General features: G+C 45.1%; 1 long non-coding RNA gene across 2 annotated transcripts; it reads left to right on the top strand.

Annotated features, from left to right (window-relative positions):
• The first annotated feature begins 923 nt into the window (after positions 1-923).
• LOC109284382 (uncharacterized) lies at positions 924-14,168 on the top strand. 2 transcript variants are annotated; one of them, XR_009463051.1, is made up of 5 exons: positions 924-1,364; positions 1,793-5,289; positions 8,074-8,167; positions 11,861-11,975; positions 13,695-14,168. It is a non-coding gene; the product is annotated as an uncharacterized LOC109284382 (long non-coding RNA). The 2 variants fall into 2 exon arrangements; XR_002091822.2 differs by having other exon boundaries at positions 933-1,364; positions 1,793-2,006.
• The last annotated feature ends 2,540 nt before the right edge of the window (positions 14,169-16,708 follow it).

The raw sequence follows: 16,708 nt of genomic DNA, 5'->3' as shown, positions 1-16,708 counted from the left end.
ACACTTACCAGGCCAACTGCTTTTCCCTCGGGGCCTGGGGCTGCTTCCCTGGTCTCTCCCCATCCCACATTCTTCGGACATCAGGAGGCGGGTTCCCACACAGCCCCCGTCACCATTTACATGTGCATTTTAGCACATCAGTCCCTGATAGTACTGTCCCATGGAGGAATTAATTTACTGCATCTTAATACAGCTGCATGTGTAGACTGTGACACTTTACTGCAGAGCTAATTAGTCAACTTGCAGTAAAGCACATAGATGTACCCATTAAGCTTAACTTCATAATTAATATTGTTCCAAAGTTGCTGTCACACTACAGCCGGTTTGTTTTCTCTTACCAGAACTGTGTTAAGGCAATGAGACTGTTTGCTGGAGAACCCATCTGGACAGCTTACAACTGGCCAGTTGACCACTTCCCTGCTCGAAGACGCTGCGTGCAGTTTTTGGAACAGGCAGCACAGTATGGGCAGTCGCAGCATGGACAGTGCTAATATGCTACTGCACAGTATTATTCAACTACTGTGCAGTAGTGTCACTTAAAAGACATTTGCCGGTGCTACGGCCCAGTAGCTTGACTTACTGCACACTTATTTAATATGTACTTACACAAGTACTAAATGTAGATGTGCCCAGTGTTTCTGTATCTATATTTACTGGTTTCTATTCATAGCCCTGCCACAGACATGCTCTGTAACATTGGACAAACCAGTAGTTCTCTGTGCAAATTTACTTGGTATTAGTAATGGCGCTGTAGTGCTCATGTAGACACCTAGCTGGGAGGGCTGCACGGCTGGGGCAGGGTGGGGGACAAATGGTTCATCTGGGAAGTATGCGCCTCCCGGGGCCGGAGCAGGGCGGGTCGGGGCCGGCCGGAGCCCGCGATCACCCGCGCCCGCAGCGCCGCGCACAGCAGGGCCGGGGCGGGCCGGGCGGGACGTTTGCGGAGCAGCCCCGTGGCCGGGCAGTGGTTCTCGGCGAGCTCCGGCACCGCCTCCAGCCCCCGAGGCGAGGCAGGGCAGGGCAGGGCAGGGCAGGGCAGATGTGCGCACAGGAGCGGCGGGCGGGCAGGACGTGCCGAGACCCGCGCTCCGCCGCGCTCGCCCCGAGCGGCAGCTGCAGCCCCGCGGGCGGAGCCGGCGCGGCCCGGTTGTGGCCGAGGGGAGCGGGGCGCGGCGGGGCGGGATCAGGTGTGCAGGTGTGCGCGGCGTCGGCCTCAGCCTGCTCCTGCTGCAGCGCAGCGCGAGCGCCCGGCACAGCCCCGGCGGCGGCGGCGGCGGAGTGCTCGTCGCGGTGACATGGCACAGATCCGAGCGCGGAGATCTCGGCGATGGCTCGAGTTGTTTGTATGGGGTGTACGATCATAGGTAACTTTAAGTGAAGATAAATCCTGTTTTCTGGTTGTCTTTTAATTGAAAAATTACTTTGTTCTATTATGTTCCGGTAAAGCCTGGAAGGACTGGGCAATTAAAATAAGCCGGAGAAGTTCAAACAGGAAAAGCTTTGCAGTAACCAAACCTAAAAAATATTATATGTGTATGGCACATGGAAAGGGATTGTAGGAGCCTTGACACATGGGTTTCTTTACTTTCATAATGTAACTTACTAATGATGCCTTATTCATTTTGCTTTGTTATTTTAAAGAGAGCTGGAGATTCAAGGGAGGCAGTCAAATATAACCCCTTACTACTGTCCTAATGCTTTACCTACTACATGAACAAATATAGCACTGTAAGTGGGTGCTTATGTTTGTAGAAATATAAAGTTTAAAGTTTACAACTTGTTTCTTCCTAAGGTGCAAGTGACTTTTCACATGTGGGATGGGAAAATGATAGTTCTCCCAGATGACCTAGAAAGTGCAAGTCACAGTTGCAGCACGTGCAAAAGACCATGAGCCATCTTCTGAGAAGAGCAGAAGGCAAAGTGTACCAAGTGCAATGAATCATGCTTGGCCTCTTCTGAAAGAAAAGATGCATCTTCTGAAAGCAAAAATGCACTTTCATGTATGGGTAAGCCTCTTTATTAGGACCACGGTTCCTTGACATCTCTTGGACAAAAGGGTGTGTGTTAGATTGCAGTACATTTTAACTTTACTAGATACTAAACAGTCTAGTATTATGTTCTGAGGCTCTCAGTAAGAACCAAAACCTGTCCTAATAGGAGATTTGCCCAGTTGGAAATTAGTTACATTGTGATATGGTTATAAAAAGAATCCTGCCTTCATCTGGAGTTGCTTAGATTGTCATTAGTGAGGAGGTGCCAATAGTGGCTTTAAAAAAAAAAGAAAAGAAGGGTACTTTGTGACCACTGACAATTTCCAGGTGAATACATAGTAGAGAAAAAGAATCTTGATGAAAATGGATTTCAGTGACACATTTCTGAATCACTATTGAAAATGGCATAGTGTTTGGTGTATAACTTCCCACCCTGCCTCAGATAGCTTCTGAAACAATACTGAAGAGTAAGGTTTGACTAAATGTGTCAAACTTATGTGACCCCACAAGGCTGGAAATACAGCAGCATTGTAATCAGTTGTTGTGATTTTCAGAGCTGCAGCAGCCACCTCTTTTTCTGTAACCAAATTTTTAGCTCTGTGGACCAGATCCCTTGGGCAATATGTTTGACATCCCAGCTCTATGCTGCTGAAAAACTGGGAATATTTGCTGTTTGGTTTATAATTATTCATTCACCGACAGCAAAGAATGGGAGCTAGCTAAGCTAAAAGATGTCAAAACAAAGGGGCTATTCAATACCCAGTTTAGGATTCTGACATTCAATGTTTCTCTATCAAAAATTTAAGTGAAGGGAAGGAAAAAAAGAAACTAGTAGCAACAATTTTAGGCCAGGGCTGGATTAACACATAGGCAAACTAGGCACGTGCCTAGGGCCCTGAGCTGCAAGGGGTGTTGCAGGCCAGCTGGGCACTCTGAGGGTATCAATTTTATCACAGGCCAACTGGGCTGTTTGATTCAGTTTCGGATCGAGGAGTCAAAGTTGGGAGTGGACTAAAGGCAAATTTATTATAGCTTACACACACAACAGGTAACAGAAAGATAAATGTGATAAGCAGATATGGCAGTATAAAAGAGCTAATAGTAAATAATAACAACAGATAATAATAACAGATAGATAGATCAATCTGTCACAGACCAACTGGGCACTGCAAGGGTATTAGCCACACTGGGCTGTTCAAAACAATAAATAGACAGACATGGGTTGGCAATTTATCGATAGTCCCTCAATGCCAGGTGTGCGCCAAGTGATTCCAGCGAAGTCAGACGTCTCTGATGAGCGACTCTGTCAGAGGGCTTACCGGGGAAGGTCCCTTGCTCAGGATCCGATCCTCACTCACAGCGGGAGTCTGGGGTCCAGGCGTGGAACAGAAATGACGGTTCTGTTCCCTCCTTCCTGCTGGTTACCTGATGCATGTGTTTTTTATACCTAGTCTTATGTTAATCTGTTGGCCTCAGGGCCACTCACAATATTGCCCTATAGCTGTTACCCTATGGGATTGAAAGGTGTTAAAATTATCATAAAAGGTTACTACCCAGACTCAGGTTTATCCAATAAGCAAATTATGATGCAGCACCTTTAGGTTTGAAATTGACATTGCTCCGCCTAGATCCCAACCCGTTTTAGGCTTCATTTGAATATGCTTTCTTGGGATATGCTTTCCTGGAATGTGTTGGGTGTGCCAAGCAGTTAGATCCAGTTTTTATCGCTAAGGCTGAACCCTGAGCAAAAAACCATTAGGCCAGCTAATCTCACAGCTACAGCTTTGCCTATGGGGCCCAGTCAGTTCCATGAACAGTTAATTTATCATTTTGGTTAAACTTATGACAGACAAGTTACATTTGCAGTTTACAAACTTATAAGCTAATATTAACTAATATTACCTGTTTAGGCAAAATACCAAATGCCTCCAAGAAGCACATATTATTGCTTATTAATCCCTCTGGTTCTGGCTGTGACAGAGGGGCCCTGGTCCTTCCCTCTGTAAGGTTTGACCTAGAAACTACTATGCAAAGCCTAAGCAAAAGTGAATGTTGTGTGTCGAATGCCCATCTGCAATGATAAGGGGCAGACATTCTTAGATAGAGGAAGCTTGAAAACAAAAAACAGAATCAGAGGTACTGGAGCAAAGAGCTCATTAAAATACTAAAAATCACACCCCGAGGCGGGGAAGATATATGCTAATGGAACATATATGTACGTTAATGAGATACATAGCTAAAACACAGGTATAGAGACATGCTCAGTAAAGAACTCCTTGCGTCACTCCTTTATAACCAATTAGCAAACAAGGATGCTTATGAAGATTCAACCTCTGGTATATAAGGGGCTCAGTATTGAATGTGCTTGTGCTTGTCTTGGGAGATTATTCCGCTTGCACCTTTTATTGCTAGCAATAAATCATTTTTATATTTTCACCCCTGGTATCTTTATTGGCCTTTGCATACCGGGCACGAACCCAGACTTGGGCTGGGGCCGAACACCTCCACGGTGGCTGTGTAAATGGCCCTGTCTGCCTCCCTTTCCTGCAAATGGCCTTGTCTGCCTCCTTTTCCTTCCCTTCCCCTCCCCTCCACCAACCTTACTGCTATCGTGGCTGCTTCCTAACTCTCCATGGGCAGCAGTGCTGTGGTGGGGAAGGAGGGTGTTGACTGGCCTGGAGCCCACAAGTTTGTTTGCCTAGGGCCCACTAAAGGGTTAATTTGGGCTTGTTTCAGACTGTTAGAGGCAAGACAAATCTGTATGATTTGGAAAACAGGGAGCTCTGCTTATCAAACTGGTATTTAGAATCTAAATCTAATATCTAAAGTTATTTAGAATGTGTTTTGTGACATTGGGTAGCAGAAACAGCATCTGGAGGCATTCAGGCAAGGTTTTCTTTGAGAGGCTTTAGATTCTGGAAGACTTTTTCTTAGCCTAAGTATAAGTTATGCTAGTTTCCAAGCTTTCCTTTTATTTTTATAGGGGAGTGGGATGTCTTAATTGAAAACAGTTTGGGATTTTTTTATTTTTTTTTTAAGGAAAATACCGGTTCTTTAAAAGTGCATTTGAAACATGTAATGTTAGCCAAGGTTATGTGGTTTGATCTGATCAGGAATTTGTTTGCTATAGGCATGGGTCAGAACCTTGATTTTTAACTATAGTTGCAGTCAGTACAGTATAAAATAGGAGTTCACTGATAAAGATTTTCTTGGCCGATACCAATAGCCGATCCAATACTGATCCAGGAGCTCATTTGCAGGAGTGCAGCCTGGCAGGTTTGAGAGCAGCATCTTGCCGGTAAGTCAGTGGGAGGGAAGGGGCATGGTGGGGGCAGATAGAAGCCCCCATGGTGAGGGAGGGAGTGGGGCAGGGACAGGCGCTGCCCACCCAGGGCAGTGAATGTGACCCTGGCGCAGGGAGCAGGATGGAGCTGTAGCAGAAAGCCCCCTTTTCCTCTTGCCTGTAGTTGCTCTCCCCTGCTTGGGTATGTTTTTCCTCTTCTACCTTTTCTTCCTTCCTCTTTCTTTCACTTTAAGATAAGGAATTGTGTTTTGAAATGTGTATGTGTGTATTTTGTATCTCCCCTTGTATTTTGGTATTTTTATCTATTTGTGTGCCATGGCATTTGTAGCTTATATTTTATACTCCTCACCTTTCATCTTTCAGCTGAATGTATTTAGTTTCATAAGTCAGTTATACATTGTAACAATGTTAACAAGGGCAGGAATCAAACTGCCCTTCCCTGTATCAGGCTGGCCCCTGAAAGAGCGAGTGAATCAGTAATTGAATGTGTAACGTGATTGAATGTGTAACATAGTAGCAGACAGTAATTATCACCTGGAAGCTGCAGATCAACCAAGGGAAGAACTCAATAGAAGACAATGTAACAACTGGGAAATCTCTAAACATCACTGATCAAGGGCTAGAAGCCCTGGCCTGAGTTAATCAACGCCAGGGACCAACTTTTGGGCTGAATATCTCCAGATCGACCACTCCCAGAGCCCTATTTAAAATTTATCAATGGACTCCCAAACCTGCACGTACATGCGGATGACCCCTGGGGCTGACAGATGCCGTCCAGTAGCCACTGAGGGGGGGGAAGTCCCACAAGGGTCAATGACCCCTGGATTGGGCAAACCTGAAAACTGGGGAGTCACCAAAGTCTGCCAGGGACAGATAAAAGGCAGTGAAAAGTGACCCCCAGTGGCGCCCTCTTGATCTCCAACTCGACCAGACCTGTCCAGCCAGAAGGACCAGCCGGCGACCCCCTTCTGGAAGATAACACCACGCTGAAAGAAGCCTCAATGACAGACTCCAGTGCTTGTAGGATAGGTATACCTGACTCTGTAGCCTGCTACTGTGTGTGTGTATGTATGTGTGTGCATGTGTGTGTGTGTGGGGACCAGCTCCAAGGTTTATGATTACAGTGTTTCAATCCACCTAATAAACTAGAATTTTAAGGATCCCGAGTTGGACATTTGTAGCCAACAGAGCCATGGGCAGCTCATCCAGGGGGCGCAGGGTGGGGGTGGGTTGAGGATGCGGCTCCATGCTGTTGCGTGGCCCCCCCCCCAGGGGAGGCATGGGGGGCATGTGCCCCCCCAGACTTGTGTGCAGGGCAGATGCCGGCTACCTCCAGCATGTTCAAGACCAGAGGCTGCGCCAGCTTCTTCCTCGTGGGGTGGGGCTGGGACTGCACTTGAGTGGGTTGGGGCAGGGCAGGCTCAGCTGCATGAGGTAGCAGGTGGCTCTGGAAGGGGTAGCTATGGGGGGGCTACAGGGAATTTTGGGGTGGTTATAGCCCCTCCAACGCCCTCTAGCATCATCCCTACTCAGGACACTCCACTCTGCTGCCTTTCCCTCGGGAATGCTGTGCTGCGGGGCAGGCAGAGGACACATGGCCAGCGCAGGGCTCCTGAGGGAAAGGTAAGTGGAGCGTGCCTCCCAGCGCTGCTACTTGCCTGCCCCGTGCAGCTGAGCCCACCCTACCCCCGCCTCCTCAGAGTGCAGCTCCGGCTCAGCCCCCTGCCAGGAAGAGGCTGGTGCTACCCCTGGCCCTAAGCCTGCAGTGGGCAGCACAAATCCACAGCACATGCCCCCCATGTGCAGTGGTAGGGAGCCACCTGCACCTCATCGTGCCCCCTGGATGAGCTGTTCACAGCTCCATCCTGACCCTGGGTCCCATTCACCACCCTGGCTGGGTAGTGCCAACCCCTGCCCCTGCCTCTGCCCCTGCCCCACTCCCTTGCTCACTGTGGGGGCTTCAATCTGCTCTCCCCATGCCTCTTCTCCCCCCCCGCCCGACTTGCCAGCAGGACGCTGCTCTCCAAGCTGCCGGGCTGCATTCCTGGCTGCATGCATGTTGTGGTTGCACACATGCACGCAGCATTTATCAGTGACATTATCAGCCAAAAGAAGCTGATGACCGATCATGTTAATTTTTCTGTTATTGGAGCCGATCCAATATGTGACCGATATATTGCTTCACCTCTAGGATAAAACACTTACATTTTCACCGAAACTGAATATCTTTAGAGAAGACACTTGTACAGAAGGTGATTCAGGAAGCTAGACAGTAATTGAGGCTGTTGTGGGAAAAGCTGAAGCTAAAATGTTTTGCATTACCAATGAATCAGCATGTATATATTTTGCAGGTAGGCACAGTACTTGAGAAAGTAAAAAAAAGAAAAATAACGTTGGCAAATTCTAGGGTCATTTTTTATTTGAAAACTTACTGTTGTTATTTTTTTAATAATTGAATTCTCAGTCTTGGCAATACTGTCTCTCACAGGTGATGTTGCAGTTGTTTCTACAGATAGCTGTTGCTCAAGTAATGGACGTAGACAGGCACGTGCAGAAATAGGTGTCTATTGGAGGCCAAACCATCCTTTGTAATTGTTTTGAGCTGTGACTTAAATCTCTGTAAACAAATTATTTCCTAATGGTCTTGTGTATGACTTCTAATACATTCAGGCCCACTTGCTCGGGATGCTCAGTCGGATAATATCACCAAAATCAAGTAAGTAGTGAAACCAAAGGAGACAAAGCAGATGTATAACTGAAATATTAAATCTCTTTCAGGGAGAGTAGAAATAATAACAAGACTCAACCTGGACAAATACAAGGACATATCTTAAGAAATTGTATTCAGGCTTTTCTGCAAGTGTTTTCACAGGTAAGCAAAAGTGTATTGTTGCTTTCAGTGTAGGTCACGCTTAGCTATTAGTAACAGGACCAAACATGCCCAAATATCAAGCTGTAGCTCTTAGGTTCCATGAAAAGAAGGATTTTAAATAGATGGAAACTAAAGGGTGTTATTAGGGCTGTCAAACAATTAAAAATTTGTTTGTGATTAGTTGCACAATTAAAAAAAACTAGTCGCAATTCATTGTGATTTTAATTGCACAGCTAAGAACTCAGTTATGCCCAGAAAAACACCAAGTTATGCAAAATTATAAAGGCACTTTGTATGGTTGGGGGGGTGGTGGAATTTGTCAAGGTGTGGGGGACTATGGGTGTGTGTGTAGTGTTTGGAGCCTGGGGAGGGGGGTTCCCATGTGCCCTGGCAGGATGCGGGGTACTGTGGGTCAGGAGTGAGGGGCAGCAGCAGGGCAGGGGGGCTGTGGCTTGGGAGAGAGAGAGAGAGACGGAGACCGCCCAACAGGTAAGTGTGTGTGGGGGGGGAGGAGCATGGGGGAGGGGAGAGGTAAGGGGGGCAGATTGAGGCCCCCGTGGTGAGGGAGGGAGTGGGGCAGAGGCATGGGCTGGAGTGAATGGGCCCCCAGGGCTGGGGTGGGTCATGGGATGGAGCCACGGCTCATCCATGTGTATGGGGGGCATGTGCCCCCCGATTTATGTGCAGGGTGGAGGTGGGCTGCTGCTGCTTGCTGGGCTCTCTGCCCTGCTACTGTTGCCCTGGGAGCTGCTCAATGCTGTGCTGTGCCTCCCACTGCTGGGCAGATAGGGGTTGTGATGCAGCCAGTGCGCAGCTCCTGGGGCAACAGCAGCGGGGCACAGAGCCCCAGTGTGCAGTGGCAGCCCAGCGCACAAGGGGAATATGAGTACTCCTATTCAAGAACAAATAAACATTTAATTACGCTGAAAGGCAATACTCAAAACTGAAGTGAAACTTTTTTTAGCACAGGGTATAGTTTACCTTGGGGACCAGAATATATCAAGTCAAGGGCTTAGGATTCAAAAAAGCATTAGACACAAGCTTATTAGCATGCTCATTAAAGAAAAATAGGTAGGGTATGTTCACTCATGCTTCAGAGGCTAAGCCAGTCTTCACATGGGAGGTCTTAAGTAGTAACTTCCTTTGGTAGTATAATGGACTATGCAAGTTCCACATTGGGAAGGAAGATAGTTACTATGGGCTTATTGCTGTATTTGCTATAAATAGTATGCTTGTAGGGTGGGGTTAAAAGGAGAAAGCTGTGCTTACTGGCATGTTGGTTGGGAGGAAGAACAGATTTCCTCCGTACTCACATGAGGAAATAGTGAGTGAACCGGTGCCATGTGTTTTGTCTGTTTTCTTTCCCAAAGTTGGGAGGTCCATTGACAGTGGAATGACAGAAATTTTCTGGGCCCTGGGGAGGAAGTAAAGTTTACCTTTGAGCATTTCCTTTTTCTTCTGAACTGTGAACCAGCAGATTGAAGGAAGCATGAACAGAAAATAATCTAAACTGGATGCCTCCTTCTGTAAAGGTGTATCCTGTAGCTTGAAGATACTAGGGCTGCTTGCAGGCATTTAAAAACAAAAACAAACAAAAAACGCTCTTTACTGGAAGAAGCAGTGCATTATTTTGGCTCAACTGTGCAGTGTCTGTACAGATCAGGCAATTCAGTTGGGCTTTTTTGTGCTTTTATCTAAAGCTGAATGAATCATCTATTAGATGAAAGCACCAAAAAGTCCCACTAAAGCACCTGATATATAGAGATGTTGGGCGAACCAGTCCAGCTAACACATTGGGTATGTGCTGAGGTCAGCACAGGAGCACCTAGAATTTAAGGTAAAATGCCGTTTTTTGTCGTTTGTATTGTTTTTAAACAACAAGCAGTCTAGGGTACTACAAAGCAGGGAAAGGCAGAGGAAGTGTGAAAAGCTTCTGCATTATTTGTCTCATGCTCTTGTAGCGAACTCATGTGGGAAGGAACATAAGAACAGAAGTGCCATATGTCAGACCAATAATCCATCTAGCCTAGTAACCCGGTTTCTGACAGTAACAAGCCATAGATGCTTTGGAAAGCATACAAATGGAATGCAGATCTATCCCCAACATCATCATATCTTTGGCATCCAAAAGTACAGGTATATCTAATCAAGGGCTCAGTAGATCATAAAATGAAGAACAGCAGATAAACTGGGGAATCTGGGCAGAGCAGAAAAGGGTGCCTCTCCTTTGCTACAGAGTTTCTTTTGAGTAAACAACTTCTTTGCCTTCAGTATCCCCTCCAGTAGGCATCTCTAATACCCTTTCTGAGGAGATGGTATTGCATGTCAGGCCAAAGCCATCTTTGCCTGAAGAAGGAAGTAGGTGGCTGGTTCCCAGCTCCGAGCCACCACACCCTACTTCTTGGCTAGCAGAATCTAGACCAGTATCACAGGACTGCTGCCAAGAAGTAGAATTGCCTGTGGCAGGATTTGAAAGTCTTTGGCAGTATGATTTTCCCCTCTCAAATGCAAACATGCCCAACCTGGGAAGTTGTATGGCAGAAGAAGTTGTGTTTGGTGATAAAAGCATTGTTTGTATGGTAGATATGGAAGTAGTTGTTAATGAAAGCAAACATTATATGACTTCAGAAGTTAGTGTTTTATGTTACTATTAGTTTATTTAGCAGCAAAGTGTGGGGCCACAGTAAGGGTAAATTGCTGTGGCCCCACACCTTGAAAAAAATCATTCTTCTGAATGGCTTCTATGATTTCATGGAAAGTGAGAAGTTTCTCTTCACTACATAGTATCTGAGGGCTATAGTGTTGGTCCAGCATTCTGGAATATGTTCTGAGTAATTTGTTCACAATGCCAGGAATACATCTGCCCTTTTTTGCTAATCTCAGCTGATCTGGCCAGTGGAATCTCTGTAAATGCAGTAGGTCTTTGACTGAGGGTGGATACCTACCATCTGTCTCATTTAAAAGTGTGTTACTTTCTGTGAATTTAGGGTTTTTTTTAACCCTTTCAGTTACCCTTGATGTGTGTTCTCCTATTGTATAGGTTCTCTGTGTAAATATGAACGCACAACCCTCTGTGTCAGCTCTTTCTTTCTTCTTTAGATAAAACAAGTTAGTAAAGATGAAGTTGGAATTGCACAGTATATACATGTACAAATAAACAGATCCTCCTTTTCAGCTTAATACATTTCACTTGGTAAACTAGCACTCAGGTACATGTAAACTCACCCACTGAAACTGCAGAAAAGTGAGCATCAATACTAGTCATGAGGAACGTTTTTGTACATTCAGGTGTAAGAATACTTGACGTAGTGTAATACAGTTCTGGAAAAAGAGAACTCCAAAAGACTGGAGAATCCAATTGTATTTCAGGTTACCATCAATCACATTACTTGAAGTTTTTGACAACAATAGATATTTGCAGGAATCTGGCAAAAAAGAAATTGAAGAAGGATCAGTCTGGAGATGACAGCAGAAAGGCCAGTGGATTTAGTGTAAATGCTAAGCATGGTACAGAATAGTAATTCTAATAGTCATTGGCACAGATTTTTCCTTTCTCTAGGCAGTAATGCATATTGGCTAGGTTCATGCTGGATGTCTTTTAAAAATATGTATCCTTGGTTATTGTTTAAAATGAGAGTGCTACAGTTTCATTCTTACAAGAAGATGTAACTTTTTTTCCCCATACATGACAAGTTGGGTGGACAATTGGAAAAGTAACGGCTGGAGAACAAGCACAGGAAGAAGTGGAATAAACAAAGAGGACTTTGAAAGACTTGGCAAGCTTACAGAGGGCATGGAAATAAAATGGGTGAGTAACTGTAAATTTAGTTCTGTGTATTCTGTTACAATTAAAGTACTTTTCCATCAAAAATACCTTTTCCCCCTTTGCTCTAATTTGTGAAAATAATTAGTAAAAGCATAAATGCTACATATTCACAGTGCCTGTTCCTTCCGAAATAATAAATGATATTTTGTTATCAAGTTAAAAAAAATATTGCAGTTTCTCAAATAATAAAACACACTTATTAACTGCCAGTTTTTGTTGTGTGTGTGTTTTTTAAATGGCCATTTTTGTAAAGGTGCAAACTAGTAAATCTCTGTGGTATTTCCAGGAAAAGGAGGACAAGGATTTGATCTAAGCTAAAATACTGAACTGATTTCATAGGGAATAATCATTAGGCTGGAATCCATAATACAAGTCCATAAGTTATGATAAGAATCATCATTACTTATCATTGAAAATTAATTCAGACTTTAAAAAATCCTGGTTCCTTAGTCAGTGTAAACTGACAAGTCAGTGTCATTAGACTGTGAAAGTTTTTTTTTTTCTACATCAGCAGAACTGAAATATCCTAACTTGGTAGGATATAAACCTATATAAATTAGAATTAGACTGTTTGGGTGAGGTTTTACAAGAAAACTGAAAACACAAATATCCTTTTCTTTAAAATAATCACTTAAATACTATTTAAGAACTGTTGTCTTCAACCTTGAGGTAAGAAAGAACTTTTTTTTGAGTAACGTCATTGATATTCCCATTTAAATGGATGTCCTGTTACCTCTAATTTATTAGTGCTGCTATATCTAGTTCTAGAAAAGATCTCATTTCCTCCATAGGTGAGATTCTAATTGTTCTAAATTTGTCTATAACAGAAATGTCTCCTCCACAGAGATGTAATTTAGAGTTAAAGCTCTGCACCTAATAAAGTCTAATAACTTTTATGGTTATTAATCCTGAATCCAGGTAAATGCATCATTAATTCACAGAAGTGTAGTGGGTGTAGAGGGAGACCTTTCATGAAGGAGGTTCCCTTTGGGAAAACTGCTGTATTCTGGCTTCTCTATTTAAATAAGAAAGTCTCTAGAGGCTTTCTTAAAATTGAATAAATAAAGCTTTAATTGAAGCTATAGTATACAATCAGAATAGGCAGTCAGATACAAAATCCAGTCAGGTGACAAGCCAGCGATTTTTAAAGTGCACACAGTAGAAGAAGCCAAAAATATTAAATAAAGGCTTTTGAGTTCAGCAGCAAACAACAAACATTGAACTAAATAGTAAATCTGTTGCCTTATGGGACAGTCTACCAGGATCTATCCAACTCGCAAATCTTCCAAGACCACAGTACCTTCATTTGGAGGCAGTATATCCAGACTCTCCAGGGTGGGATTCCTGACTTGTTAGAACTCCCTTCTACATTGTCTGGATGTCGTGTACTAGAAAATAAGATGGGTGAAGTGATTCACATTTTAAAGGAACCAAGTCATCTGTAAGAAGTGTCCTGTGCTAGTTTGCAAACAGCACAGTTAAGCATTTTTGAGCTCAGAATTAGAGTTGATTCTGCAAATGCTGCTGCGTTTGGCAAACTTAAGTTGGTGACCTTGAGTAAAATGCTTGTGAATAAAAGGTTTTTAAGGCCTGTGCTCCTCCAGGAGCCCTGATTTTTTTAAATCAGACCAGCTGTATGATCTTTGCTTACTTGGATTTTGTTGGAGGTTCAGTAACTTTCTCATGCTTTTATCTCAACAGATACATATTCCTGGTCATGCTGACTTTATAGGAAGTGAAGTGGCTGATAGACTGGCAAAAGAAGGAGCGAGAAAACAAAACTTTGAACTTGCTAGTGACTTAATTTAATTCTAATGAAAGACTGTGGTCATAAAAGTACAGATCACTACAGTATCTCAATATAACAACAGCACCTGCTGGAACTGTTTCAGTGTTGAAATTAACTTATTTTAACTACATAGGAATGTAGTTCTACATGTAATTATGCAGTGTCCTGTGGGAAAAAAAAATCAGTATTGTGAAGGGTTCAAGTGACATACTTCTTTTATTTGTAGGTACTGTTTCACAGTTAAGGATATTGTGGAAATAAGACAACCAGAGTTCAGTTTGCATCCTCTTTTTGCCACAGTGTTGCTTTTGAAGTTAGCTGTTCTGTAAGAGCTGAGTTTGGACTTTGGGTTTTACTAAATGTTGAAGTTGTTATTGTTTCAGAAATATTGCAGTATTTCTGGTCATGTTTATGTAGCCCAGGTAACTCAGGTATATACTCCCCTTCTCCGATTGAAGGCGATTATTGTTAACTGGCAGGTGTGCTGGCAGGGGAACTGCAGACTGTTCAGTTTCCATCCATCCCTATAAAACCAGGCCAGGACAGTCAGGGGAGATAACTATATACAAATTTATTTACATTACCTTATCACAAGGAAAAGAAACATGGATATATACATATGTACTAATATATAGATATAGCTATAGATATATAGATATAGCTATAGATATATAGATATCTAAACAAATAACATAAATGATACCCTCTGGGTAAATGCCATAAAACCTTATACCAGTGCTCCACGTACAGGTAAGTCACAGGTAAGTATCTGATCTGCAACAGATAAACCCCAAAATAAACATAGATAGCTAACAAATAAGCTATAGATAAGTATGGGTGAACAATAAATAAGCCACAAATAAATAACAGATGAAATAACAGCAACAGGGGGTGCCAGCAGAGCCCTAGGACTCTACTCATCTACTAATTTACAAACATGAGAGTTCACAAAATATAAGGCATGACATCACACCACTTATGGTGCAAGAACCCCAAAGATAAACTTAATCCCGAGGGGAAACCTCAGTGTCTTTGGGCTTTTCCCAATCCCTACAAGGAAGCTGGTAAATTTAGGGGGGCCCTCCCAGTGGGACCTCTACTTTCAGGAGCCCTTAACTAACCAGGGGGGACTACTCCTCTCCTGTGGGAATTCTCTTTGCCCTGCAATTTACAGCTCCCAGGCCTGGAGGGTGGCCCTCGTCCTCTGCACCAACCTGCTTTCTTGCCTGCATTGGGCTTCGGGGGGGGGGGGGGGGTTGCTGTGCCTGGAACACGGCTCCTCTATGCAGGGCTTCTGGGGCCTTTGGCTCAGCCCTTTCTGCTGGCTCAGTAGCCTAAGCATTGTCTGGCTCTCTGGACTCAACCTTTTGCTATGGGTCGGAGGCCTGGGCTGCCTTATGCAGCACCCAGCTCGGTCTGTTCCCAGACCCTCCGTGCAGCACCTCCTGCACCGAGCTCCCAGCCGCGTTCCGGGCGTTGAGGACCTGAGCCGCCCAAGCGCTCCAAAGGTCCTACTCCGTGCACCGGCCTGTGCACTGTGTCGCTGGCTGCATGCCAAAGGTTGCAGATCTGAGCTGCCTCACGCAGCTCCCAGGGTCTGGATGCCGTGCGCCATGCTGCACACCGAGCGCCTAGCTGCTGGAGCTGTCTGCCGTCCCCACTGATGGAAGTCTTTAGGGGCACTTCTGGGCTACTGCTTTGCCCTGTTGAGCAGCTCTCCTCAGCTCTTCTAAGCCCCGCTCTTCTCTCTTCTCTGTCCGCTCTTCTCTCTTCTCTGTCCGGGGTGTGTTTCCCCCGTGCTGGGCATGCAGCTCCTTTTATACGCTCCAGGGCTCCACCCCTGAAGTCTTCCTGATCTGAGTGTTGCAGTCTTCAATCAAGTCCGGGGTGGGAGGGGGAGCTCCTCTTCCCTGCCCCTCAGGAAAGGGGTGTAACTTAGCTCCTTTTGCTGCCTCCTGATTGGTGGGTGGGCTCCACCAATCAAAACAGCAAGATTTCAAGCCTGGGACTCAACCCAAGCTCCAAAAGGCAAGCGAGCTACGTTTATTTTTCTCCTTGACCAAGAGAACAGAAATGAATTGAAACCTGATCATTTTGATACATGTGCATTAAATATTCTGCATGAGACAGTACAGAAAATACTAAGTGCAATTGCCGTCCTATTTGAGGATTCAGAACAGTCTGAATAGTCCCCTAAGAAACAGCCTGTTTTTTGCATAAAATGCTCCCTTTTTTTTGCAGGTGGAATGAAGAAATAAAAATTTGACTGAGTGAAAGGATATGAATGCTTTGTCCTGCTTCCAATTGCACGTGATCACTGAGCTAATGGAACAGCCATCCTCTTGCACACCCCAGCTGCAGAGGTTGCTGGCAGTTGCAGTAGAGCAGAGCAATGAGCCATCTGCTCCACTAACCTACTTGCTGGCCATCAGGGGCACACTGAGATTCATTGAGGTCCCGGGCCTGGGGCCCGCCCCCAACCTGCACCCTGCCCCACAGTTGTGGATTTCATCCCTGGCCAGTGCAGCAGGATCAGCGGCCAGAACGGGACATGTTGCTCCCCAGGAGCTGTAGCCACCGTCATCTGCAGGTCCGCATTGGAGCTGGTGCTGGGGGTGCAGAGCCACTGCCTGTTGGGCACGTGCAGCACAGACTGAAATCCAGGGTACACTGGATGGTGCTGAGCTGGAGGAAAGTCTCCACAGGCCGGCCAAGTTCCAGTCTGTAATGAGTTACTGGCAAACAGGGCACAAAACCCTAAGCCCTGTCCAGAGGGGTTGGAGACAGGGCCTGAGAATCTGAGACTAGCCAGGGCTGGCTCAGACTCACTTTGTCTTCTTCAGCCTTTTGGGTAACTAGGGCCTGGGGGGCTGAGGGTGGGGGAAAGCTGGAGGCCCCTTCTGGCAGGGCTGGTGTGGGCAGGGGG

The sequence above is a fragment of the Alligator mississippiensis genome, chromosome 1 (assembly GCF_030867095.1).
Source record: "Alligator mississippiensis isolate rAllMis1 chromosome 1, rAllMis1, whole genome shotgun sequence".
NCBI lineage: Eukaryota > Metazoa > Chordata > Crocodylia > Alligatoridae > Alligator > Alligator mississippiensis.
The sequence above is the reverse complement of the archived record's forward strand: the minus strand, read 5'-3'. Positions and strand labels throughout refer to the sequence as shown.